A 25,935-nucleotide genomic window follows, 5' to 3' on the forward strand; every position below is an offset into this window, starting at 1 on the left:
TCTGATGACATGTTCGAAGCTTCCCAGACTGGCTTGCATTTTAGGAAATATGCACAATCAGGGAAGACATAGTTATGCTGTGGAGAGTTCTGAGATATGGAGAGAACAAGTTAATTGTTCAGCCTCAACTGAGACCTTTCACTCAAGCCATTAATCACAGTGCACAGCCTAGACTGCTGTCCCGCTCCAGATGAAGGCTCATTCCAGGTGCTGGCCATTTGCGTTTTCCTCCAATTGGGCTGATTTATGAACCCAGAGATGTTTCCTGGTTTTTCCAAATTCTTTCCCATTACTTTGTAATAAAGGGGACATGTGATTTCTGTTTTTTTGCAGATCCTCAGTTTTAACATCCCTAATACCAAAGATTTTTTCAATTAGTTTGCGGCCTGCTTTCTGTGATCTGGAGGGTAGAAATGCTGTTCTGTGTTTTGAGTATCAAAGTTAAGACTTTAGAGACTCTTATTTCTTTCCCCTTTGGCTGGAGTTGACAGTGCAAAAGTCCTGCATGAGTCTTTGTGCCCCACATTCAACATCTGGATGCAAATTAAGCTTTAGTAACCTTAGTGACAGTAGTTCACCACAGGTGTTAGAGTTATTCTCATCTCACTCCAGTGCCTGTGGTTCAGGGTATAATATCAGGGGCCTTCCGCATTTGGGCCAGATCTCCGGTGACAGTGTAAGCCAATATTGAAGACTTCACAAGAGAATCTGAGTGTCCGAGAAGGACATTATAATATTGAGGCTGTACAGGGTGCTGCCGAGTGTTACCTGTTTGAAAGGTAAGCCTGATCTTAGCTGATAAGGGGCAACAGATCTCTTGGGAGTTTTCCCAAGTGGCTGAAATGTGTTACAGAAAAGTAATTGGAAATTGATATTTGACATGTCTCTTGGTTACTTTTTATTCCTGATAACACCAAAGGGTTTGGCCAGGAGTTACTAGTGACGAATAGGTGAAATTCTGCAGTCCGTTGCTGAAATGCAATCTCGTCTTTGTTGAAAGTAAGCAGCTGCTTTCTGAGCCTCTGCTTCCCAACTAGCACTTCAAGTGTAGAGACCCATGGGCTTAATTTGGGTGAAATGAGTGGTGAATACAGCCTTTTGATAATTCTCTAAACAAAAATCATCACTGGCGATGGAATGCTGTCCTTAAAATGCAACTCAATTTAACAGGTACTTGTTCAGAGCCTGCTACAGGCTCTATATTATGTTGTGTGCTGTGGGACATACAAAATAAATGTCAAACATGGCCTTTGCCCTTGAAGAACTTACAGGCTCTTAGGAAGGATGATGTGTTTATGAAACACATTTTACATGGCAAGATAAGGTATCATGTATGTGCCAAAGTGAGTGGAACCTGGAATAAGTATAACAGGGAGTCAGAAAAAAAGAGAGTAGGGGAGACTGAGGTTGTCAGGGAAGCTTTATGGATGAAGTGGGATGAAGACATCAATATCTCAAACCCAGAACTCTACCTTAAAGAAATAGCAAAGAGCACAGTATCCGATTACTTAAAGATTATGGAGTCTCCTTTAAGTGAAAGTAAATTTGTTCAATATGAGAATGAATTAATTTAGTTCAATAAATATTTATTGAGTACATCTATGTGCCAACAACTGTATCCAATGGGGTAGGGGAAGAATAATCCATACAAACAAAACATGTCTGGGTATTCTCAGGTGCTACCCTCTCTTAACGTAGATATTTAAAGTTATTGCTGCTCTGTGTGATTCCAAAAACTGTGATTTTTACCACTTATCATTCTGTCTCTCAAATAGACCTCATGCTTGCTTCAGCAGCATATATCCTAAAATAGGACTATACAGAGAAGATTAGCATGGCTCCTGTGCAAGGATGGTATGCAAATTCATGAAACATTCTATGTTAAAAAAAAAAAAGATAGACCTTCTTCTTATCTAAGAGATCTTTGGGTTTAGAAGCTGACTTTAATTTTTTGTGTAGAGGAAAGAATGACATGTCCAACGTCATAAATTATATGCAGTATAAACAGTTGCATGCATGCTTGTCATGAATGGAAGACACACTGAGTTAGCACTGAATGTCATCCCAAATTGTTAGGTTAGGGAGTATTTGGAATAGCATTTGAAAAGTCTGCTCCTGGCTCAAACTCAGGACCATAAACAGAGCCCAGGCTCTCTGAAGATCAAGTTTTTCTTGGAATTTCCATTATTACCCTTGACAGCTACTGTGGAAACCCAATTAGAAGGGTCTTCCATCAGTAGAGTTTGAGACAGTCTTGCACTGGGCTCTTTGGCATTTGTGAAGTTTGAAATCAGCACCACCCACATATATTGGCTAAGTCACTAAAAACTCTATCTCTATTCTTCCTTGCAAACAGGAGAAATCAATTTTTTGTTCATCTCTTAAGGTACAGGTGTAACTGGGCAACTTTAAATTGTTCTAGAAAGAAAAGAAGTCAGGATGATAAGGGTGGTGGCATTGGTGGTTATCATGGACATGGTAGTCATTATTCTAAATATCCACATAACTTTTAAGTAATATAACCACAGAACACTAGTAAACACTGGAAAGAATCTAAGATATCAAGCACTGAGGGGCAGAGGTGTCAGAGTTTATTTAGCTAAGCAATACCAGAAGAGGACTAGAAAATCCCCCTTACTAGCTAGCAATCATTCTCATACCACAATGAGACCTCTGCTTGGTAACCCCTGCATATCTGCCACCCATGTGACTGCTTTTTGAAGCTAATTTAGGTATCAAATTTAAATGGAATTCTGAGAAAACTTTCATTTTTTTCTTTTTCTTTTTCTTTTTTCTTTTTTTTACTCTGGAGTGAGTAGTGGAGGGAAAAGCTAGAAGAAATTTGAAATCACTTTTGATTCCTGTCATTTTCCTTAGTATTTAATCACGCTCTTCAGTTGAAAGGTTCGTCTTGGCCTCCATGGGTAGGCATATACACATGTGCTCACTTGTTCATCTATATGCATGTGTATATATTGATATGCATTCCTCTCCATCATCTGCAGGCATTTTACTAATAATGGCTTGTGTGTGTGTTTTATCATCTTATTTTTTAAATGAATATGACAACATCAAAATTTTTTGCAGAAATAGTTCTTCGATGGTAAAGACATTCCAGCATGTAGGCTAGGGTCATCTTTGGGTTACAAAATTCCACAGAGGAGTTGGCATGGGGAAGAGTATAAGCACTGTGGCTTTGGAATTTTGTCTTTCCATTTGGGGGCAGACAAGCAAAGTTGGTAACAGAAAAGTTGAGTTAGTGGAGAACTAGTGTAGTAAAGAGTGACATAGAAGAAAGGTAGAACAAGGTTGAGAGTGCAAGCAACAAAGTTAGTGTAGACAGAGGCAAGAGGAGGTATGAATACTCTCCACCCTTCTCCCAAACACTTTCTCCTCTCTGAGGTTATTACTTGGGCTCGGAATGGGGTTGAGATTATAAAAGGAGTTTGGACTTTTAAGTTGGAACTTCTGTTGTTGATGAAGCTGTTTTGGAAGCTTTCTTCTTGAATAGAGCCTGGGGGATTTTATATAGTAAGGAGGATCAGGCAGAGCTCAGAAGAGAGGAGATAGACCACTTAGAGTCTGATTTAGATTTTGGGTTTAAGGGTGAGAAAGCACTACCAGATTTCCATAAATCAAAGAGGTGAGTCAGCAGAATCAAAATCTGACTCAGGCTCCACTCATCAAGCTATGTGTCAGTAGGTGCATCCACCCAATGGGGCATCTTTTTTCTAATTCATCCACAGTACTGTCTAGAACAGCATAGTCCCTGGATATGGGAATTTTCAGTTTTCCTATAGGTTGTCCCTACTTATTCATGTACTGAGGGAAGGAACAGAGGTTTAAAGCTGAAGTACCTGACAAAAGCACTTTTTAATGTACTTTTCTTGAGTAGCTCAGTGTTCAGGGTAAGTTTAAAAGGGAAGTGACCAATAGAGTTTTTGATTTCATACGTTTAAGAAGGGAGTCACAAAGCTCAGGGTGCAGATAGAATCAGGGTGATTCTATCACCTCTGATTTCCTTTGGGAATGCTGTGAGCAAGCCTGGCTTTAGTGGTTCCTTCCTTCTTTGTTCAGAAACTCCTTGTCATAATTATTGTGCAGCTCCTTGTCCTCAGTGTCATATTGCCATGGTGGGGGCGGGGGACAGTGAGGCCTCTGGAAGAACCTGATAACTCTGAGGAGCTTAGAAGTCATTGTCAAACCAGTAAGACAAGTGTGATTGTATTAACTGAAGTGTGTACAAAGCCTATTTGACAACAGCTAGGGGACATTGAAAAATCGGAGACCGCCATCACATATGGAGAGGTCTTCCCATCTTCACCTCAGTGGCTGTTTCTTCTTATTGAAGAATGAAAACAGTAAATGGCCTAAAGCGAGCTAAAAGCAAATCCCTTGGCTTTATTCATTTCATGACTGCAATACTTGGTGGTAATATTAGTAAAGGCCCTGGCATTCCTCATAGGAGAAATGCCAGAAAAGAGGCAACTGGATGTTCATTCACCCGCTTAAGTTCTTTTAGAAAAAAACATGATTTATAAAAGAATGCAGAATCATAATTGTCAGCCAAGGTGTCATTTTAACTTTAGGATGTCCAGAAACAAAGAGATATTATATCCTTTGTTCTCGGAGCACCACAGATGCCAAATTATGCACAGGGTTCCCTCCTGGCATTGAGTGCTTTGGAGCCTAGAGGCAACCAGTGATTTCAGAAAGATGTTGCCTCTGGTGGTGTCCTCACCTGAATATCTCCCTGGAGCTATGGAAGGGAGCATGGCCCTCCTAATTTCTCTGCATTCTGATAGAGCAGGCATTAGCAAGAGGGACAGATATCTTAGAAATGGCTGGTGGCTTGAGGTAAGCTGTCCCCAGCCTCACTCTAGGGAGCTTGAAAAGAGTACCATTAATGTACTGGAGAAATAATTCATTACTTTTGGTTTTGTCTGTACATCAACATATGCCAACAGATGCTCAATTCAAAACATGAATATTTGATTAATATAAGAACAGGCATCTGGAACAGAGAGCAGTGGAATTTTGGGGACTTGAGTAAGACTCAAATGTCATCCATTCTAACCACAGCTGTCTGAATGCGCATAGTAGGCATTGAAAATATTTGTTGATTAGGTTTTCTTTGATTTGAACAACTTGGTTGCTTGGTTTCGAGCCCAGATGTTTGGTATCTAGCCAGAGTTGTATGCTCTGTGTGCTGTCATCAGCCTCACCACCACAGAGATGCATTGTCAAAGGGCAGCATTCTTCCCATCCCCATGGTGAGGTCCCTTCTCTCTCCTCTCTCAGCCCATGCACACTGGCTGTAGGCCATAGAACACCCTGAAGATGGCTCATAGAGCTGTTCTCCACACCCCCATTTTCCCCAGTGTCATTGTGTGGCTGTATCTTATGACAGAGAACATTGGCATCTCCACTAACAGACCACAGCAGTGTTGGTGACAGGTACTTGAGCAGCCATTTACTCATCAATTCAATTGGTCGTTGCAAAAGTGTTGAGTTAAAGGCCTGTTAGTTCACAGAACTGACCTGAAATCTGAGGAGGAAATATGAGAAAACCATGGGAAAGGAGGAAGAAGACTAACATATGGGTGGGATATGAGACATTTATTATTTCCTAGGGAACAATGACAAGACAAGGTAGTTAAAGGGCACTTCCTGATTGCATTAGTGCTGATGGCATGCACAACAGAGGGGAATGGGCACTATATGGTAGAGTAGATACACCGTCTACAGATTGGCATTTCAGATTTGCCTCATAACTCCAGCATTTAGCTTTAAGGTAGGGCCTTAGTTCCCCACTCTGTAAAATAAAGTGAATGTCCCACGATATTCTTCAGTACTATCCATCCTTCTGTGACACTTTGATCAGAACTTATGAAATCCTCATTTCCCCATAATTTAATGTTCACCAAATATCTAGAATTTATTTACTTGTATAGTCAAGTAGACTTCTAATATTCTAAGGACACTAAGAATGCAAAGTAGTGAAAGAAAGTATAGACTATGCCTTAATACCCCGAGAGGAAGACAGCAGCCTTTGAAGGGCTATGAAACCCACTTTAGATAAAAATAGATAAATAAATAAAGATTTCCTATGGTTGGGAGTGGAGGTCTTACTCAAAGTGAAATAGTGACAAGTTTTATCTTTCTTCTTGAAGCACGTTCTTGACTCAGTTATTGGGTTACACGGTATTGGTATGACAACTTTGTGAGTAGGTACCAAATGACCTCTGCCGCTATTGGTAAAAGTGGTTTCTCTTCAGCCCATCCAAGAAATAGGGACTATATTTTTGTGGGTGGTTGAGAAACTAGAGCTAGGATAACTAATCTGTAGTTGAGCCCGACAGGTAGTGGAGGTGGAAGTTAGAATCCTACCTGACTGAAATAGCTTCACTACACAGGAAATTTCTCATCTCTTTAGACCCCAATGGAGGTAGATAAGTGGGTTTCCTATATAAAAGGCAAAACTCAGAAGTCACTAGAAACCTCTCACTTCTGCATAGTAATTGATAGTTTTCTGAGCTATAAACCAATTGGCCAATTACTAGCCACGTTGTTTTATCCCCACAAGAATCTTGTGAGGTCATACTATGTCCCCATATTATAATAATCCTGTGAGGTCAGGATTATTGTATATCCCTACATGACAGATGGAAACTTGAGGTAAAAGTATGCTGATAGGGGTTTATCTGGTTCTGCCAGGGCATTTTTGATGGATGCTGGAAGAACTGCCACCCTGAAACTCCATGGTGCCCCATCTTTACAGTTGAACTTCATCTATCTATAGGCTAAGGGATTCCTGACTCTGGGTACTGCTTTTTAAAATGCAGATACCCGTGGAAATAAAATCACCTCAAGCTTGCTATCACTTAAATATTTGCCTGAATGAAATCCTAGCAATCATTTGTATCTGCCCTCGTTGAGCACAGAATGTTAACATGTTAAAATTAGGCTAAAATGAAGGGGGATTGGGATAGATTAGAGTTTGGAAGTTTGTTTGGAGTAACCATCCAGGTGGGAGTGTAATCATGAGGATCTCCAGACTCCATTTCCAAATGAGGGGCAGTCCCTGAGCAAGGAATAGTGTGCATGGCATACAGCAAGGAAGATAATGAAAACAAAGTAACTGTTCATATCTTGGGCTTAGTTGGCCTACCTGTGTTAGACCCACCCCTGGTGAATGGGGCAAGATTGTGATGGATGGGGTCAAATCCATTTGCTATTATTTGCCAAGTACCTGGCTTTGGGCATTGGTCCATTTCATATGTTCTCATATTCTGCTAACTACTTACGGCAGAAAAAATCATTCCTCTGTCTGATTCTAATGTGTGCCAGTTGAAACTGAAATCCTAATACTGAGCAAATGTACCAAAGAACACTCTATAAACTTAATGAGGGAGATGAAGAGATATGTGCCAGAAACCTAGAAAATTTAACACTGATGAGGTTATGACTATTATATGTTTAGTTAAATTGTTGACACTGACAGGACGTGGCTGAGGAAATCTACCGTCCGTTTTCTCCTTGTATCAGTGATAATGGTTCCTTGGTGTGCTCTTCTCAGTTAACAAAAATATTCCTGAAAGTTAAATGCAGGAAGAAGTGACATAAGAAATACTTTTATTATCTCTGCTCTTCAGAGAGTTCCCTCCAGGAACATTATTTAAAACAGGACTTCTCTTGACTGGCAAAGTGAGTTTGGAGGGAACAACTCATAGGTTCAGAGGTGAGTGTGGATCCTCTTGAGAGTTACAGGGTCTCCTGACACCTTTGCTTATACACTTGCCCTGGCAAATCTATCTAGCACAATGCTGCCCTAGCCTTCCAGAAATACCTTTTTTCTCTTTTACATTTTCCTTTCTCTGAAAAACTGACCAAGGTTCTCCTTTGCCTAGTGAATAAAATCTCAATTCCTTTAAGTGCCATTTAAGGCATCAATGTGGTCATGAGTTTTGTAAGCTGCAAAGTACTATATAAATTTTAGCTATTTGAAGAGGAATCAGAGGGTAGTGGAAAGGATATTGAATTTAGAGTCAGAACACCAAGGTTTGAGTCTTGTGCTAGTGGGGTGACCTTGGACAGGTTACTTAAAGTCTCTGAACTTCAATTCCTTCCTTTATAAAACAAGATTATTGTGATAATTAAAGTAATTGAAAGTGACATAGTAATTAGCAAAGAGTGGACACTCAATACCTGTTAATGAAGACATGATAACCAAAGGCAATTTAGTCTAGCACTTAAGAACACTGGCTCTCAGGACATAGGTCACTTATCTTCTCTTATTCCCTACCTATAAAGTGGAGATAGTGTGTGTCTCTTATTCCCTACCTATAAAATGGAGATAAGATGGACGAGTCAAATGAGTTAATACATATTAGAAATTTTGAACAGGGCCTAGCCCATATCAATGCTTCTATAAATATTAAGGCTCCTTTTGCTGCTGTTGTCACTTTTATTATTCAAGGACCTGTCCTGGTTTATCTTTCCAGCTTTATTTGGTTGTCTCTCCTACCAGTAAAAAGAGGTTTTCCCCCAGGTCATGACATCCTTAAGTTTGGGACTGATTCTTACTCACCTTTAACTTACCTAGGCTTTACCCAATGCCTGAAAAATAATCATTTTTGTTGTTAAAAAAAATGTACAACTACACGTTTGCTACTTCTTGGCATTGCACTGAAGGTTTTAGTGTAGTAAGGCAAGAAAAAAAAAGAAAGAAAGGAAAGGCATCTAGGCTGGGAAGGAAAAATAAAAAACTGTCTTTGTTCATAGATGAAATGATCATTTATATTGAAAATACAGTAGAATTTATGATAAGCACTAGAGTGAATTTAGCAGGTTGCAGGATAGAAGATCAATATACAATTTTTTTTGTTCTTTATCCTCAGTATAGCCAGTTTAGTATAGACCAGTTTAATGGGAGCATAGGATGAGTAAGGAGTAGTGGTGGTGAGTAAAACTGGAAAGGCAGGTTGAAACTCAGTTTGATAACATGACTTGATGACGTGGAATGGTTTCGCTTACTCTTTGTCTCTACCACCCCCCTTTTTCTTTCTTTGTCTTTTCCTTCCTTCCTTCCTTCCTTCCTTCCTTCCTTCCTTCCTTCCTTCCTTCCTTCCTTTTTTCATTTATTCCTTATTTTCCCTCTCCCCTCTCTCTTTATTATTCATTTGTTGGTATAAACAACTTTTCTCCATGAACAAAGTTTCAGTTCTGTTTCTTAAAAACAGAAGTCTTTTATTCATTGGGTTAAGTAAACAAAATGACCATAGCTATGTTGCATTGAGCTTACAGGGAACATTCTATGGAAGGAGTTCCCAAAGATAGGGATAGTAATATCAGCACACAGACACTGGAATTCAGGGTGTCTGGATTCAAGTTCTGACTTTGTCTTAGCTATCTCTATGACTTTGGGAAGGCCATTTCACCTTTTGGAGGTTCAGTGTGCTTTGTCTTAAAAAAAGATAATGGCAACATGACCATCTTTTTAGGATTGTAGTTAATTCAACTCAACAACACTTTTTCATTTCCTAGAAACTGGATTAGGACATGTAAAGGGAAAGTCTTTCCCTTCAAGGAATGTTTAGTAAAAACAGGGTTGGAAATAACTCCACTGGCATAAGATAGGCACAAAGTTCTGGCAGTAACTACTGTTTTTCACAGATCTTAGCTTTGGTCCAACACATCACCTGTGAGTTGTTGAATGTCTGATTGATGAAGTATTGAAGATCATTTAGAAATATAGAAAAGAAAACACACTCTTCTGGGGCTTGCACAAGAGGGGGAAATGGAGCCAAGAATGTACCTATAATTTAGGGTAAAGAGCAATATGAGGTCTCATAAAAATAACCATGATGTTAAATAGACTGCAAATCATTTGTCCCTTGATGCTTTTCTTAGATTTTGTGCCAGTGGGGGGGAAAAAAAGAAGAAAAAAAATGATAATTGGCCTTGTGATTTATGCCAAAAGAGATGCTTGTACACAGGATTTTGTTTTAGTGTAATCCCCCCCCCGGGCCCCCCGCCGGGCACTATACTACCACCTAAAATTATTTAAGGGGAGAAAAACAAAATCCACCCAGTTATAAAGAGCAACCAGCCTGGGTTTGGAAAAGGCTTTAATCTACTCTGCCTGGGGTCATATTGTTTTCTGCTGCTCTTGACTTTATTTCAAAGTGTAAAAAATCACTAACAGCTACAATTATTTCAGTTTTATTCACTGAGAGATTATTCCAATCATGTAAGAGAAATAGATTCTAGGTTTTTTAAGTGACCTCTTATCTTGTCCTTCAAAGAAAACAGCATATATGTTTGGAAAAAACACTGAACAAGGGGTTTGGATGATAAGAGTTCTTAAAGCTAGAGCTGTCAATCTCGAGCTTTTAGGCATTAGCTAAATCAAGTCGTGGATTTGGCCCTCAGTTTTTCCATCTGTAAAATGGAAACAGTTATACCTACCCAGCTGCCTCGTAGGGTTGGGAGTGTCAGTTGAGATGCTGAACTTGGAAGTGCCATGAAAATGCAAGGTGGTGCTTGCCTTTCTCCTCCTTGCAGTGGGGTTCTGCATCACAAAATAACAGGATGGACTTCAGATACTTTACAGGAAGCCAGTGCTGCTCTTAACAAAATGTTTAGTGTTACCTGGTAAGGTTAGCACAAATTTATTTTTTCCTCACAACTGCCTTTCTAAATTCACTCTGTAGGGCCAGATACTCCTTTGCTTCTGAGTAAATTTCAGTTGGTGCCCAGAGCTTGCTACTCACTTTGGTTACTTGAGTAAGTCATCTGGTTACTCAAGTGTCCAAACAGTATCAGTTCAGTTATGAATATGAAAAGTCTAGCATAGGAATAAACACTCTGAAATTCATCCATAGGTAATGCATCTTCTCTGTGCTTTGTAGCTTCTTCCTTTATTTTTTCATCTTTTCCCCATTCCCACACACCAGGTGAATAGGGTGCAGAGAACAGAGAGAAATGGGAGGCTGAATCCAACTTGCTTGGCTGGTGCCCATCTGCTGGCTTGCAGTGGCAGATGTTTAGCCTGGCCCTTCTCCTTGCAGGCTGTTTCAGTAACAGCTGTGGTCCTCTTAACTGCCGTTCTCTTGATGATAAATCCATCTCCTGAGGCTGTCCACTTGTGATTCCTTCTTCAAATCCTGGGCATCTGGGGACTTTTCTCTGCTGAGGTTTCCTTACCTCCAACAGTGCAAGATCCAAGACTATACTGGGGTGCTTTTGTCTTGCACTTGTCCCTTACTTCCTCCATGGAAATACGGGTCTTTGACTTACTAATAGTAGGGTGGAGTTATATCCTCAAATTAAGGTGGCATCCTTAAAATGAGCCACCTACTAGGCAGCTTCAGCCATAGTCTTTCATTTGTTAAAGGTTTTAGGTTTAAGTCAGAAAACCCTTCACTTTGACCCTGAAAACACAGGGAGCGCATGCCAAGCTACCTAAGTGAGCCATTGAACTCCCTGTCACTTGCTTGACATGAGGGAAGCGCCCCTAAGCCTTCTCCATGTGGGTAAAGCATTGCAGGCAAAATTCTTTGTAAAAATCCCCACTTCTCAATTCCAAACTCTTATCATAGCCTAGCCAGCATCTTTTCTAGAATACAGAGAGGTATGGTCAGCTAGGGTTTGTAAATCCAGTTCTTAGTAACCTCTGTTACAAGTCCAATTTGGGTGATCCAATCATCCTGGCATGTAGGTCTGGTTGGTTCCTATTGTCTTGGGACTTCAACTGAACTTCAAACAGAATCCTGTTTTAACCTTTTGTTATATTTCTATCGGTGTATCTCAAACTGTAGTTTGTGGAACTGCTTCAGAGAAGTGTTCTAAGCTTTAAAAAGTCATTGATCAAGTAAATTTGAGTACCAAATGTGAGATTTCTAACTCTTAATTTACTCATTGTACATGAGCCTATTAAAAAATATGTGGAATCTATAATAAGGAATACTGTTTGACACTTTTTAAACCCACTGTTCCTCAAATATATCTAACTATACAGTTTGTTAACATAGCATCTCTATATTTTGGGAAGTGCTGCTCCAGATACAACTTAGGGCCTTTTCGATGAATAAGCAGGGGCAGTCCCTGGTGATGCTTCCACTAAGTTTAGCTAAGTATGTTAATACATTCCTCTAAAGTTTCCCTAAAACAGAAGTTTTATTCCTTATTAATAGAAGTGGGCTCTTTTTCAGAGGAATATCTGTTTGGAGAACTGCCAATCAGCATTGGCTATGTGGGAGTAAGAGTCATTAGTAGCCCTGTGGCCCTACTTATAATAAACAACAAAAAATAAAAAAAATAAGGTATTTAAACCCCTTAGAATAGTGATTTAAAGTGACCTGATACTTGCTTTAGGATTTGAGAGCTTACCTTTGATGACGTCTAAAGGTGAAGGCACAGAGACTTACAGAGACTTATTCTCATCTGGACCAGATTTAGTTCTTCCTATGTTTTTTAAAACTCATGATCATCAGTTGTGGTGGTTTGAATCATCCTGAATGTCTCCACCTTTTGGTAGGTTCAATTGGTCAGTTCTCAGACATCTTTTTCTGTACATAGCCCATTTTCTTTTATTTTTTTTTAATTTAACATTTATTTATTATTGAGAGACAGAGAGAGACAGAGCATGAGCAGGGGAGGGTCAGAGAGAGGGGGAGGCACAGAATCCAAAGCAAGATCCAGGCTCTGAGGTGTCAGCATAGAACCCAACACGGGGCTCCAACTCACAAACCGTGAGATCATGACCTGAGCCGAAGTCAGACACTTAACCAACTGAGCCACCCAGGTGCCCCTATAAATACCCCATTTTCAAATATAGATTGTGATTTCCCAGATAGCCTGTTCCATGTATTGTTTCATCATGTTTTGATAAGATGATTGGCTTTATGGTTCTTCTCTGAACTTTGCAAGAATTTATGCTGAATAACATTTAAGTCCTCCTAACATGAGCAACTGTCCTGGTTTTAGAGCTGAGAGTCCTATATCTCAGGGATTCCATCCCTGGGACACAAAAAAATCTTATTTTTTGGTGATAGATGCTACAGGTTCAGGGAAAAGTTTAAAACCCATATGGCAGCCCATATATAGATGCAGAAAGCAATGCTGTTTTTAGTGCCAAATAGATAAAGCATAGATTATTTATCTTCCATAGTTGTTGTCACTATGTTTTGTCCTTCTCTTGCCAACCATGACTTGAAGTTCACCCTAATGAATCACCCATTGTTGTTTCACACCGATTGATGCAACTTGAGGGTATACCTTAAGTACACTGTAATTATGAGTATTCACAGTCTATCTTTGACTCTGTTTCTTGATGAACTGTTGTCCTTTGTATCGCCATAGTGCTAGTTTAAGTTTTTACATTGTGAATATTGTGACTATATTTTCTAAGTGTTCAGATAATGAAAATGAGGATAATTATATTCCAATGCCAGCATAGCCTGGAAACTCCAGAAAAAGAAGGTTAAATGACTGTTAATTAATGACTGATGGAAGGACGCATGCAACTAGATTAGGGAAATCAATAATCAAAAGAGAGCATCTTGCAAAATGTGCAGAAAATTGGACATGGTGGAGATGGCCTTGTGAGAACACATAGGGAGACTGAGTTTCTCAATTTTAGGATGAGACACAGAAGAACTTCTAAATTAGTCAGAAGCTTTTTTGTCTCCTAAAAAGACACCACTGCCAGGATACCTGGGTGGCTTAGTTCATTAAACTTCCAACTCTTGATTTCAGCTTAGGTCATGATCTCACAGTTTGTGAGATCAAGCCCCACATGGGGCTAACAGCACAGAGCCTACTTGGGATTCTCTGTCCCTCTGTCTCTGCCCCTCCTCCACTCTCTCTGGCTTTCTCTCTCTCTCTCTCTCAAAATAAATAAATAAGCTTAAAAGAAAAAAAAAAAAAGACACCACTACTTAGTTGAAAATAGTCTCTGCTAAATTATCTTGGCTATACCACCCAGGCAAACAGCATTGTCATATTATTCTCTCGATTTTTCTATGACATCAATTTAAGTTACATTTCCCGATTTATAGGTTTCAGTTAAAATGTCCTGTGGAGAAATTTTGGGTGTCAAATGTGGTGCCCTCTTACAGAATAGAGTCAATTTTTTAAGATCTGACCAACACCATGCTTTCCTTAGTATGTCAAGTGATTTCTTGAACCACAGCAAGATAGTGTTCCCTCTAGTTCTTCAGTATTTGGACTTGCAAAATGGAGTTTCAGGTTATCTTCTTGATTTCTATGAAGATTTTAATAAAACTGCAGAAAACATAACACATTGTTGATATCCTATTTAAATACAAACTCAACTTTACTTATCTGTCTGCATACCAGCAGACAATGAAAATACAGGTATTGGTAACTGCCATTTCGTTTTTAAATTTCTTACCAAACAAACGAACCAGTCTCACCTGCTAAATCCTGTCTCCACCCTGTCTACAACACTGCTAAAACGGGGTATGAATTTGCTTACCTGTGATATTGAAACTTACAACATGAAGTTTTGGGTCACTTTTAGCTTCCTCAAAATAGACAAAAGCACTTGGGCTTTTTGATTTCATAGAAACGGAAGGAATTGGCCTTTTTAGGTGTGTGCCTACAAAATGGCTATCAGTATTAAGGGCCATAGAAAAGATGTTAAAATGTTGGCCTGCTCTAAATCATATCTTCAAAGTATAGGATAAGAAGAACGTGCTTCACTGATTTGAAATACATTGGGGATGAGAATGGAAGACAGTATTACAGTAAAAGAGAAATTTATTTGCTATTTGTCTGAAACTCTTTGGTGATCTGTGAAGAGGCCACAAGGAGCCTAGAAAATAATTATACCTGAGCTATTTGGTGTTGTATGTAGGATGTGACAAAAATTCATACACAGGGGGAAAAAAGACTCATTTTTTGGAAATAAGGCTGCTTCTAAATGAACAACAACAAAAATGTCACCAGAGGACAGCCAAGTCAAACAAGGCTTTCTTAATTTCCTTATTTACTAAAACTGTAATGTACTTGGAATCCAGCTTTGATTTTACAAGTTGAGAAAAGTTTTGAATTCACAAGTTTGAATTACCTCTGCTGTAAAGTCATTTCTCCTGAATAAAGAAGTTTAACTTATGATGGCATCCAATATGCTGCATAGTGTTTTGAAAACAATGTCCACATTGGACATAGACTTTTTCTGTGATGAATTTATAGATGCAGCAAACATGACTGACAAAGTTCTGGCCCATCGAATAAGTATGTAGGTATGAAGTGGAGGAACATAGTTTGGAGAGCTGGACATTGATTCCTACAAGTCTAAAACCCTGCCCTTGCTAGTTAGTAAACTCTGAAGTGTTCCAAGCTGAAATGCGGGCTTGATAAAAAGCATAGCCACACATCGAGCAGAAGTTTACATTTGACTATATTCAGCCTTACCACCACATAAAGGAAGGGTGTCTTATAACTGCAGGCAGTTCAGAGAAGCATTAATGGAAAAACATTAAAAAACCAACAAGAGTAAAAATACTCTATTATGTCATGGGAGAGGATGAAATGTTGTCTTTTACTAAATAAAAGTACTATCTGTTTCTATTGTATTTTCATTTTCCCTTTAAAAAGTCTTACATATTTTAAGAATATACAATAATGTAGCCTTCAAAATTTAAATATCGAATAAAATTTTTTAAGAGTTAAATTTGTACAGAGGACAAAAATGTAAAAATAATGTTATATTTTTCCCACACGTATGATCTATTTAGTCAGTCCTATTAATTACTATTAATTGCCACTCTTAACTAATTCTACATTTGTTTTAAATAATAGGATTTATATAGCCAAGAGGTAAATACTGTAGAACAATATAGAGTTTAAAATAAAACCTATTTTTCATATATTTTTATGGTAAAGTAGTTACATATCTATACAATTATTTATTATATATTATTTTTTCGAGGGAGGTTCTGTTATGGATGCACCCTGAGTTACTTTTCTAAAAAACTGGTTATCCTGTTTGCCACCAGTGTGCTTTTCATGAGCCTGTCCTGGTTTAAGGCAGGAAAGCAAATCAGATTCTGATTAATTGCACTTAACGTTGTACAAATATCCCTACACATTGGCTTCTGACTGTAAAGGAAATTTCCTCGCCAATGATCTTTCAAACTATTTTATGTCATTTAAGAATCTTTTTATGTCATTTTAAAATGTCACTTATCTGAGGTTGGTTATCTTCATTTTTCTGCTTGTGCTAATTGAAAAAAGGGAAATACATTTTCAATTCTCTAACGAGAACCCAAAGTAGAATTGACAAGTGTCCATATATATCACTAATGGAATGTGCATCATCTACCTGTAACTTCTTTTAAAACTGATTCTGGGTAGTTGGAAAAGTGAAACTGCTATTTTCATCATTATGCCTCTCACTCCCCCTTTCTCAGTAATGAGTAACACTCCTTTTTGCTGTTCCAAGCCCTCATGTTTCCCATCCTTATCATCTACTCCTTCTCAAAGGGAGACCCATACTCTGCTTTCTCACCCTCACATCCATGTCACTGTGCTTTCTCTAGCTCTTTGGATCCTGTCTTACTCCTACCAGTACTTCACAACCCCATGAATACCCCCTCAACTTTATAAAACTTCATCTGGACCATTTTCTAGCTATGTACTTTGATGTCCCATATGCCTTCTTACTCGGCCATCATCCTGTAGTGTTCTGTAAAGTTTCGTGTACTTTCTCCTCAGATGCATTGTGATTTCACGCCTTGTCCTTCCCTCATATCCCCAAGAAAGATCTAAAACAGGTCTAGACAGATTGCAATGGTTCAAGAAAAATGATCAATTGGTTCATATAAATGGTGCTGCATACAAAATATGATGTGGGAACAGGCACGTAATAATATATTTTTTAATGGAAACCTTGTCCAGAATATTTAACAGGATGTGAAAGCACAGGCCTTGTTGAGGTAGAGAAGTAGGGGTTATGATTAAAAAATAATCATAACCCTGACTTCTGGGCTCAGGTTTTAGTTTGCAAAGTAGCCTTACTACTTCTGGGTTGGGACTCTAGGTTATACACATGTACAGAAAATACATATGCACATGCACACACTCACAGGATGGGGGTTTGGCCTTGACATATATTTTTAATTTGATGCCAGTACTTTTTAGCAGCCTGGCCTGAAGTTGGGAAAATAGCCATTCCATGTCTGGTTGAGTTATGAGTTGAGAACAAATTTCACAACAAACCTCAACGGTTTTCCACCAACTACACCAACCCAAAGACAATTTCTAATCGTTTGGTTGCCATCGTATTGCAAAAGAAGCAGAACACAGACATGCTGTCTGTTTCGCTTAAATTTATAAAAACCCGCTGAAAGGGAATGTAGAAAGTAAACGACCCATGGTAAAGCATTGTGAATGAAGAGAGAGGTGCTGTGGTTAGCTGAGTTTCTCAATCCCTCAGATTCTCAAAGCCAAGAGAAAATTTATCTTCTTCCACTGAGACATAAACTAAACTCTTTTGGTCATTAATCTGCAAAGTTGATGCCTGCCATGGTAATTCATCAAACATTTTTGTGGAGTGAGTCTGGTGGGGCCTCTGGGGCATCCGCCTTTGAAATTCAAAGCACTGTTTTGTCCCCTGAGGACAGAGTGACTTTCTCCCCTCATTGCACATCTGGAAGGGAAGTTTCTGCTTCTGCTCTTCCCTAGGCTGAGTCAGGACCTAAAAGGAGCAGCCATCTTTATGAATCATGTGCTTGTGCTCTGAGACTCGGAATATTCTTCCCTGGGCTGTCCTGTACAGAGCAAGAAGAGAAATACTGCAGCAGAGGCACTGTTTATAAAGGCCTTTTCCCCTGTATTACAGTTCACCACAGGAAAAGGACAATTACTGTTTGCAGTGATTTTTATAGGGGTGGGAGTCACCGCATTAACCATTGTGAAAAACGAGTAGAATCCTCAAGCTACAACTCTCCATTGTCTACAGATAAATCAGAAAATGGTTCCAGAATCTTGAGGTCTGATCTGAATTTACAACCATGTCTCCAGGCTTAGGGACAAATATACAATCTGATGAGAATGGGCATTTCCGACAGAGACTGTGTTCCGTAGGTGCTGGACCGTCTTCTGCCCCTCTAATAACTGTGCCTTGTAATCCCTTGTCCTTAGCTGAGGCACCTGGACCTTCCAGTCTTCTTGTGAATTGGCCCTGCCAGCTCCTGTCCTTCTGTCCTCAGCTCTGCAACACACTCCAGACACAGTGGCCACCTTTCTGTTCCTTGAACTGTGATACCAATGTCTTTTCCATGTAGGGCTGTCCACCCTGACCAAAAAGTCTCTGCCCTACAATCTTTGTGAAGTTGTTTTCTTTTTGTCATTGAAGTTTCACCTCTACTGTCAACTCCTCAGAGAAGTTTTCTCAGACCTTTGGTTTAAAGAAGCTGAACCCACAAGCCACTATCCATCAGTTCTGTGTGTCACTTTCTTTGCAACACTTATTGATATGTGAGTTAATTAATTTCTTTGTTTCTCTCTTTTCCTTTCCTTTCTTTTTCTTTTCTCCTTTCTTTCATTCCCCCCCCCCTTTTTGCCCTCCCTCCCTTCCATCTTCTTCTTTTTCTTCCCAAGCCACCTCTACCTCCACTAAATTGTTAACTCCAAAAGAGCACAGCTCTCATCCATCCTCTTTACTGTGTTATAACCATGGTACATGTTCAATTATTCTTATGGAATTGAATCATTTCTTTGTTCTTCAGGTGTTTGGCTGAGGGTAGCGTGACATTTACAGTAAAATTTTTGTTACTTTTCATATTTTAAAACATGCTTAGATTCATGTATTTTAGGTATAATTTACTCTTACACACTTATCTATTGACCAACCTATTCATTTATTTAACTGATGCTTATTAGGCATCTCCTGTATGACAGATATCTTTCTAAGATATTACAGATGTCAGAAAAGTTTCAGCCATCCAAATGATACCATTAAAGGGAGAGAGACATGTTTGAAAACACATTTTCATATTTTATGTCAAATAATATGTCCAGAGCAGTCTAACTTCTAATTTTCTTTTACTAACCAAACTTATTTTGTACTACTCCAACCATGTATCCTCCACGAAGGTTTTCTTAATTATCCCACAGTTGTGTCTTGTCTTCACTCATGTTGTTTCTTTATTTTAGATCTCTCTTCCCTCTGCTGTTTTCTTCTGCATATTCTGTGAATCTTTCGAGACCAGGTCAGGGGTTTCCTCCTCACTAAGGGCTCCCTAATCCCTCACCTCTGCTTGCTCCCCTGAGCTCTTCCATACAGTGTGTAGATTCTGGGTCCTCTAAATCTGAGAACTTTCTACTGGTGGTGATGTTATTTGGATTTATATTTGTTCCATATATGTTAATGTTGAAAACTCAACTAGATTCTATCTTCTTTGAGAAAATAAACATGTTTCATAATTTTCCAGGTGTCTGCTGTTATCATAGGTAGTGTGGGGAACATAGTAGCAGTCAATAAATTCTTACCGATTGATTGGTGTCGAAATTGGGTTGTCATGTCCAGACAGGGTGCTGAATGGGAGCAGGTCTGGTAAAAGACTCTTCAACATTCAGCCTCCCTGTAGATCAAGTACAGGCAAAGCTTATGGTGAAAGGTGGTGAAAGGCAAAATTCCAATAGCAAGAGCATTATTAATCTACTTAAGCCATTAAGTGTTGTCCAGTATTAGATTGGACCGGAAATCCTGGTTTTCAACTCTTTCCTATTTGAATGCTCAAGAGGCTGTCAGCGAGTAAGAGGAAATGCGGAATTGGCTTTCAGTTGCCTGAGGAGAGAAGCTTAAATTTCTAGATTTATTGCTCTGCTTTACTGAAACTTCTATTTTGCTTTTCCTTTCATGTAGCAATCGGGTGCACTGTGTTTCAGTTGGTACTTCTTAAACAGTCTAAGGGGGCTCTAAAAATAAGTACCAACCAATTCATACAATAATGTCCATAGTTGTCTTTATTGAATGCCTCATCACACAATTGTATCCTAGAAGCCCCAAAAAGGGATGATACTTTCAGATGGGACCTTATAGCGAAGGAGATAGAATTTGTGGTATGAATGGTCTGTCTGTAATCTCTGAAATCAATTATTCTAGCTTTCCAGATTCTAGTAGTAGAGAGCGGCATAAAGATTGTAAAGTGGCAGGCTTGTGTCCTGAATCTACTTAACTAACATGCCATCTTGGAAGGCATATTGCTTCTTCTCTTTGGCCCAAATTTGCTGTATCCAAAATAAATAAAAGGGTGGAACTAAATATCCTCAGAAACACCTACTATCTGGAAATTTCTATGCATCAACTACTAATGAGACAATAAAAATCAACTTAGGTAACCAAAGATAACTTAAGCCAAGAAGAAATTTTTTCCTGTCCCTAAACATGCCCTACATTTCTAGGAAGGTCCTATAGTCTCCTTTCCATTGAGTTTCCTTATCTCATTCATATCCTACCTGACCTTCAGTGCCTAATGTGAATTCTCTCTCCTTCGACTCTTTATAGCACTCATAGGCTTCTCTGTACATTTGCCTTTTAGTAAAATTGCCATTTAATGTATATGTGTTTTATTTTCCTAAGTTGACTCTAAACTATCATGGAGTGGGAACTATGCCTTATGATTTTTAATATCTTCAGAGTGCCTATAGTAAGTGCCAAATAAATATTTGCTGCTGCTGATTCACCTTAGTTGACTTATCTCTAGTGAATTTTACTCCAGCAATTATGCAACAAAATGACTTAAAGAAGACAAAGAAAATCTGGAAAGACTTTGGATACGTGATTAGAATTCTCAAATGGGGAAATTCTACCAGTTTGGTCAGTAACATAATTATTATTTTGAGTGATTTTATGAATTTGCTAACTCTGACTATTATTAAAACAAGTGTTTGTTTATGTTAATCTACTCTACATTTAACAAGGTTAAGATCTCCTTAATGATAGAGACAATATGTTACTCCTCTTTATGTCCTCAGCCTTACCTACGTTACAAAGTGAGTGCTCAGTAAATATTTATTGAAACCATAAACGAATTATCTTTAGCACCAAATCTAGGAATTCTTTTAAAGAAAATATTTAGACCCTCCACCCCCCAATTTTCAAGTTGCTAATGCTGCTAACTAATTTGAAGGTAATACTCACTAATGGATCTATCTTCTATGCTGGGAAGACGGTTAGACTAAATAAAACATGTGATAATAGGGATCTATAAAGTTGATGTTTTTGCATTGGCTCTCCAAATCTTATAGAAGATAGGATTAGGAGATAAAATATAATTTATTTTCAGTTTTATTTGGCAGCATTGAGCATGGTAGAACATGTTCTTAACACTTGCAATATGACAGGATGGTTTAATTATTGTAATCTCATATGTCATATTTGAGATTTGGGATAAACTCTGAATAGGGAAGATGTCCTAATTTGTGAAAAATGCTAAAATAATATCAAAATTCCATAAAATAAATCATTCACAGATTTTATAACATAAAATGTATAAATTTTCTGTATCTATAACATTATAAGCAAAATTAAGACAAATAAACTAGAAGATAATATATAAAAATTTAAAGATTCAGTTTCCTATTGTAGGAAGAGCTTTTTCAAGTTCTACCCCAAAAATACAGTAGAAAGAAAAATGGATTAAACAGGTGACTAGGCAAAATTAGAAATGTAAGTAAACATAGGAAGTTCAAATTTACTAGAAATTAAACATTTGTTAATTAACTTAGAGTTAAAAATAGTGTTACTTATTAAATGTAAAGATACAGTGGCATTATTATATCTTCCTTCTGGAATTAACTTATTTTGATATTTCTGGGAGGCGATGCAATTTTTATTATCAGTATAATATGGTAGTTATCTTTTGGTTCAACAATTCTATTTTTAGGAATCTATTCATTGTAAAAGATACAATCAATGATTTATGTAAAAGGCTAAAAGCAATTTTTAAGACTTTATTGTTTACAGTAGTTTTAGATTCACAACAAAATTCAAAGGAAGGTACAAAGATTTTCTGCATATCCCTCACCCCCATAACCTCCCCCCATCATTGACATCCCCTACCTGAATGGTATATTTGTTATAACTCAACCTACACTGACACATCATAATCACTCAAAGTCCATGGTATACATTATTATCAGTCTTGGTTTTGTACATTCTTTGGGGTTGGATAAATGTATAATGACATGTATCCATCATTATAGTATCAAAGAGAATATTTTCACTGCTCTAAAAATCCTCTGTGCTGTGCCTATTCATCCCTCCCTCTACCTCAGGCAATCACTAATATTTTACTATCTCCATAGTTCTGCCTTTCCCAGATGTCATATAGAATCATACAGTATGTGCCTTCTCACACTGGCTTCTTTCACTTAGTAATATGGATTTATGTTTCCTACATGTGTTTGCATGGCTTGATAGCTCGTTCCTTTTTACCATTGAATAATAATTCATTATCTGACTATACCACAATTTATCCATTTACCTACTAAAGGATATCTTGGTTGCTTCTATCCTGTTCTATTGTTCTATTTGTCTATTCTATGACCAACACCACACTTGATTTCTACAGCTTAGTAGTAAATCTTGAAGTCAGATAGTGTCTGTCTTCTGACTTTGTTGTTCTCTTTCTATATTGTGTTGGCTATTCTGGGTCTTTTGCTTCTCCATCAAAATTTTAGAATCATTTTTGTCAATATGCACAAAATAACTTGCTAGAATTATGATTAGGTTTGCATTGAATCTGTAGATCAGGTTGGGAAGAACTGACATCTCATCAGTGTTGAGTATTCCTGTCCATGAACATTGAATATCTCTCCATTTATTTAGTTCTTCTTTAATTTAGTTCATTGGAGCTTTGTAGTTTTTCTCATATAGATCTTTTACATATTTTATAAAATTTATACATACGTATTTCATTTTGTGTGTGTTAATGTAAATGGCACTATGTTTTTAATTTCAAATTCCATGTGTTCATTGTTGATATATAAGAAGGAAATTGATTTTTATTTATTAACCTTGTATCCTGGAACCTTGCTATAATTGCTTATTAGTTCTAGGAGGGCTTTTTTTTTACTGTTGTTTATTATTTTAGATTTTTACATAGACTGTCCTGGCATCTACAAACAAAGACAATTTTATATCTTTCTAATCTGTATGCCCTTTTATTTCCTTTACTTACCTTATTGCATTAGTAAGGACTTCCGCTATAATATTGAAAAGGAGTGATGAGAGGCGATATTATTGCCTTGTACTTGATCTTAACTGGAAAGTATGTATCTACTAGATATGATATTAAAAGTAATTCTTCATGGCATTATGGAAAACTGAAACTCTTAATATCTAACAATAGATGAAATGGTTAGAAGTATAGTATATTCAGAAGAACTATTATTTAATCAACAAAAAATAAATTTCTAAAGAATAACATGAAATTATGTATATGATACTATAAGTGGGAAAAAGTTTTAAAAAAAGAACATCTCAAGTTAATGAACATACTGAAGACTTGAGGAAATTCACTAAAATATCAGTGATCCTTCCCTCCGTGTGGTAAGGCAGACTATGAGCAAATTTCTTGGCTGGCCCAAACATTATTCTGTCATCTTGTTTGTGTAACTATTAGACTGACTATATGTCAGACCACTGGAGATCTAGTTGTTTTGAAGGAGTTTATTAGTTCTTTGAACACAAAATTTAGTATATATTATGAGTCTGGTGCTATGCTAGATACTGAAACATGGAGCTTAGAATCTAACGAGGGCTTTAGGTAGGTCAATAGACATTTATGGTATAAGTATTATTGTATTAAGTGTTATGATAATAATGAGAATATGATGATGATAATGATGAAGATAGAAACCACATATATAGCTGTTTTATTTTCTATTGTGCAAAACAAATTACAGTTTGAGTGACTACAATCACCATTTTATTATTCTCATGGATTCTCTGGTTCAGAGATCAGACAGAATAAGGGGATGACTTTTCTCTTCCTCACAATGTCTGTAGCCTCAGCTGGGAATACTTGAAGGTTAGGGATGAGTTGACTAGAGATTGGAATTATTTGGAGGCTCATGCTCATACACTAATATATCTGGGCGTGAGCTGAGATGACTATATTTCTGACTGAAGTGCCTACACACTTCTTGAACTTGGGTTCTTCATTGGAATCATAGTTCCAGGGTGTTAGACTTACATGGTAATCAGGGCTCCATGCCCAAATTGACTGTTGTTCCAGTCAGCAAGGCAGAAGCTTAATTGGAAGTGTTCTGATATAACCTTGGAAGTTAGGCACATTCTTTTGGTTATAGGTGAGTCACAAGCCCACCCAGATTCAAGGGAAGGGAATATAGACCCTGCTGCTTGGTGAGGGGAGTGTTAAGGTCATGTTGTTGAAAATCAAAGGAGTTGGAGTTATTGTTTGAGACAACACTATGTGATAGACACTGTTAACTAAATGTTCAATTAACTTGTTTAATTCTCATGACAGTCCATGAGGTGAAAAGTAACATTATCCTCCTTTTTAAAGAAGAAACTAGAGTCAGAGAAATAAGTAACTTGCCTAAGGTTATATAGTAAGTGGCAAAGTTGGGCTTCAAACTTAGGCAGTCTGGCTTCAGGGTCCAATCATAGTCTAAGGTCCCATTGCCATGGGAATATGCAAGACCTCTACCTAACTCTGACTTGGGGCAGGAAAAAAGGAATAGGTCAAGAAAAATTTTCTGGGAGAAGTGATAGCTAAACTGTGTTTTGAAGAATTATTAACAGAAATAATTTACACAATTCCGTATAACACACACACACACACACACACACTCCACTTAAAAATGGGCAGAAGACATGAACAGATATTTCTCCAAAGAAGACCTCCAGGTGGCCAACAGACACATGAAAAGATGACCCATATCAGTCATCATCAGAGAAATGCAAGTCAAAACTACAATGAGATATCATTTCACAACTGTCAGAATGGCTAAAATCAGAAACATAAGAAACAACATGTGTTGGCAAGGATGTGGAGAAAAAGGAGCCCTTGTGCATTGTTGATGGGAATGCAAACTGGTGCAGCCACTGTGAAAAAACAGTATGGCAGTTCCTTAAAAAGGTAAAAATAGAACTACCCTATGATCCAGCAATTACCTACTAGGTATTTACCCCAAGAATACAAAAACACTAATTCAAAGGCATACATACACCCCAATGTTTACTGCAGAATTATTTACAATAGCCAAATTATGGAAGCAGCCCAAGTGTCCATCAATAAATGAAAAGATAAAGAAGATGAGGTGTCTGTGTATGTGTGGGTATACACCCACACACACACAATGGAATACACACATACACATGATGGAATACTATTCAGCCATAAAAATGAATGAAATCATGTCATGTGCAATAACATGGATGGAGCCAGACAGCATAATACTAAAGGAAATAAGTTAGCCACCGAAAGACAAATACCATATGATTTTACTCAGATGTGGAATTTAGGAAACAAATGAGGAAAGGAAAAAAAAAATAGAGACAAACTGAAGAACAGACTCATAAGTATTGAAAACAAACTGGTGGTTACCAGAGCGGAGGTGGGGGAGTGGGTGAAATAGGTGATGGGGATTAAGAGTACATTTATCAAAGGCAACTGGGTGGCTCAGTCTTTAAGCATCTGACTTTGGCTCAGGTCACCATCTCACAGTTCATGAGTTTGAGTCCCACATTGGGTGAGCTTGAGCCCGCTTCAGGTGAATTCATGCTCGCTTTGGGTGAAAACATGAGCCCTGCTTCATGTGAGCCCCACTATCCCTCTCCCTTTCCCCTCTTCCTCTCCCCCACCCCTCTGCACCTCCTGGGATTCTCTCTCTCTGCCCCTAGCTCATTTGGGCCCACTTTCTCTTTCT

General features: G+C 38.1%; 1 protein-coding gene and 1 non-coding gene across 6 annotated transcripts in view; both read left to right on the top strand.

Annotated features, from left to right (window-relative positions):
• LRMDA (leucine rich melanocyte differentiation associated) overlaps nt 1–25,935 on the top strand; it is a 1,047,786-nt gene that overhangs the window by 868,312 nt on the left and 153,539 nt on the right. The gene's annotated exons all lie outside the window — the stretch shown is intronic.
• LOC121037623 (U6 spliceosomal RNA) lies at nt 1,781–1,886 on the top strand. The gene has a single exon (XR_005793884.1). It is a non-coding gene; the product is annotated as a U6 spliceosomal RNA (small nuclear RNA).

Source organism: Herpailurus yagouaroundi, unplaced genomic scaffold (genome assembly GCF_014898765.1).
Source record: "Herpailurus yagouaroundi ecotype Mexico unplaced genomic scaffold, PumYag 163, whole genome shotgun sequence".
NCBI lineage: Eukaryota > Metazoa > Chordata > Mammalia > Carnivora > Felidae > Herpailurus > Herpailurus yagouaroundi.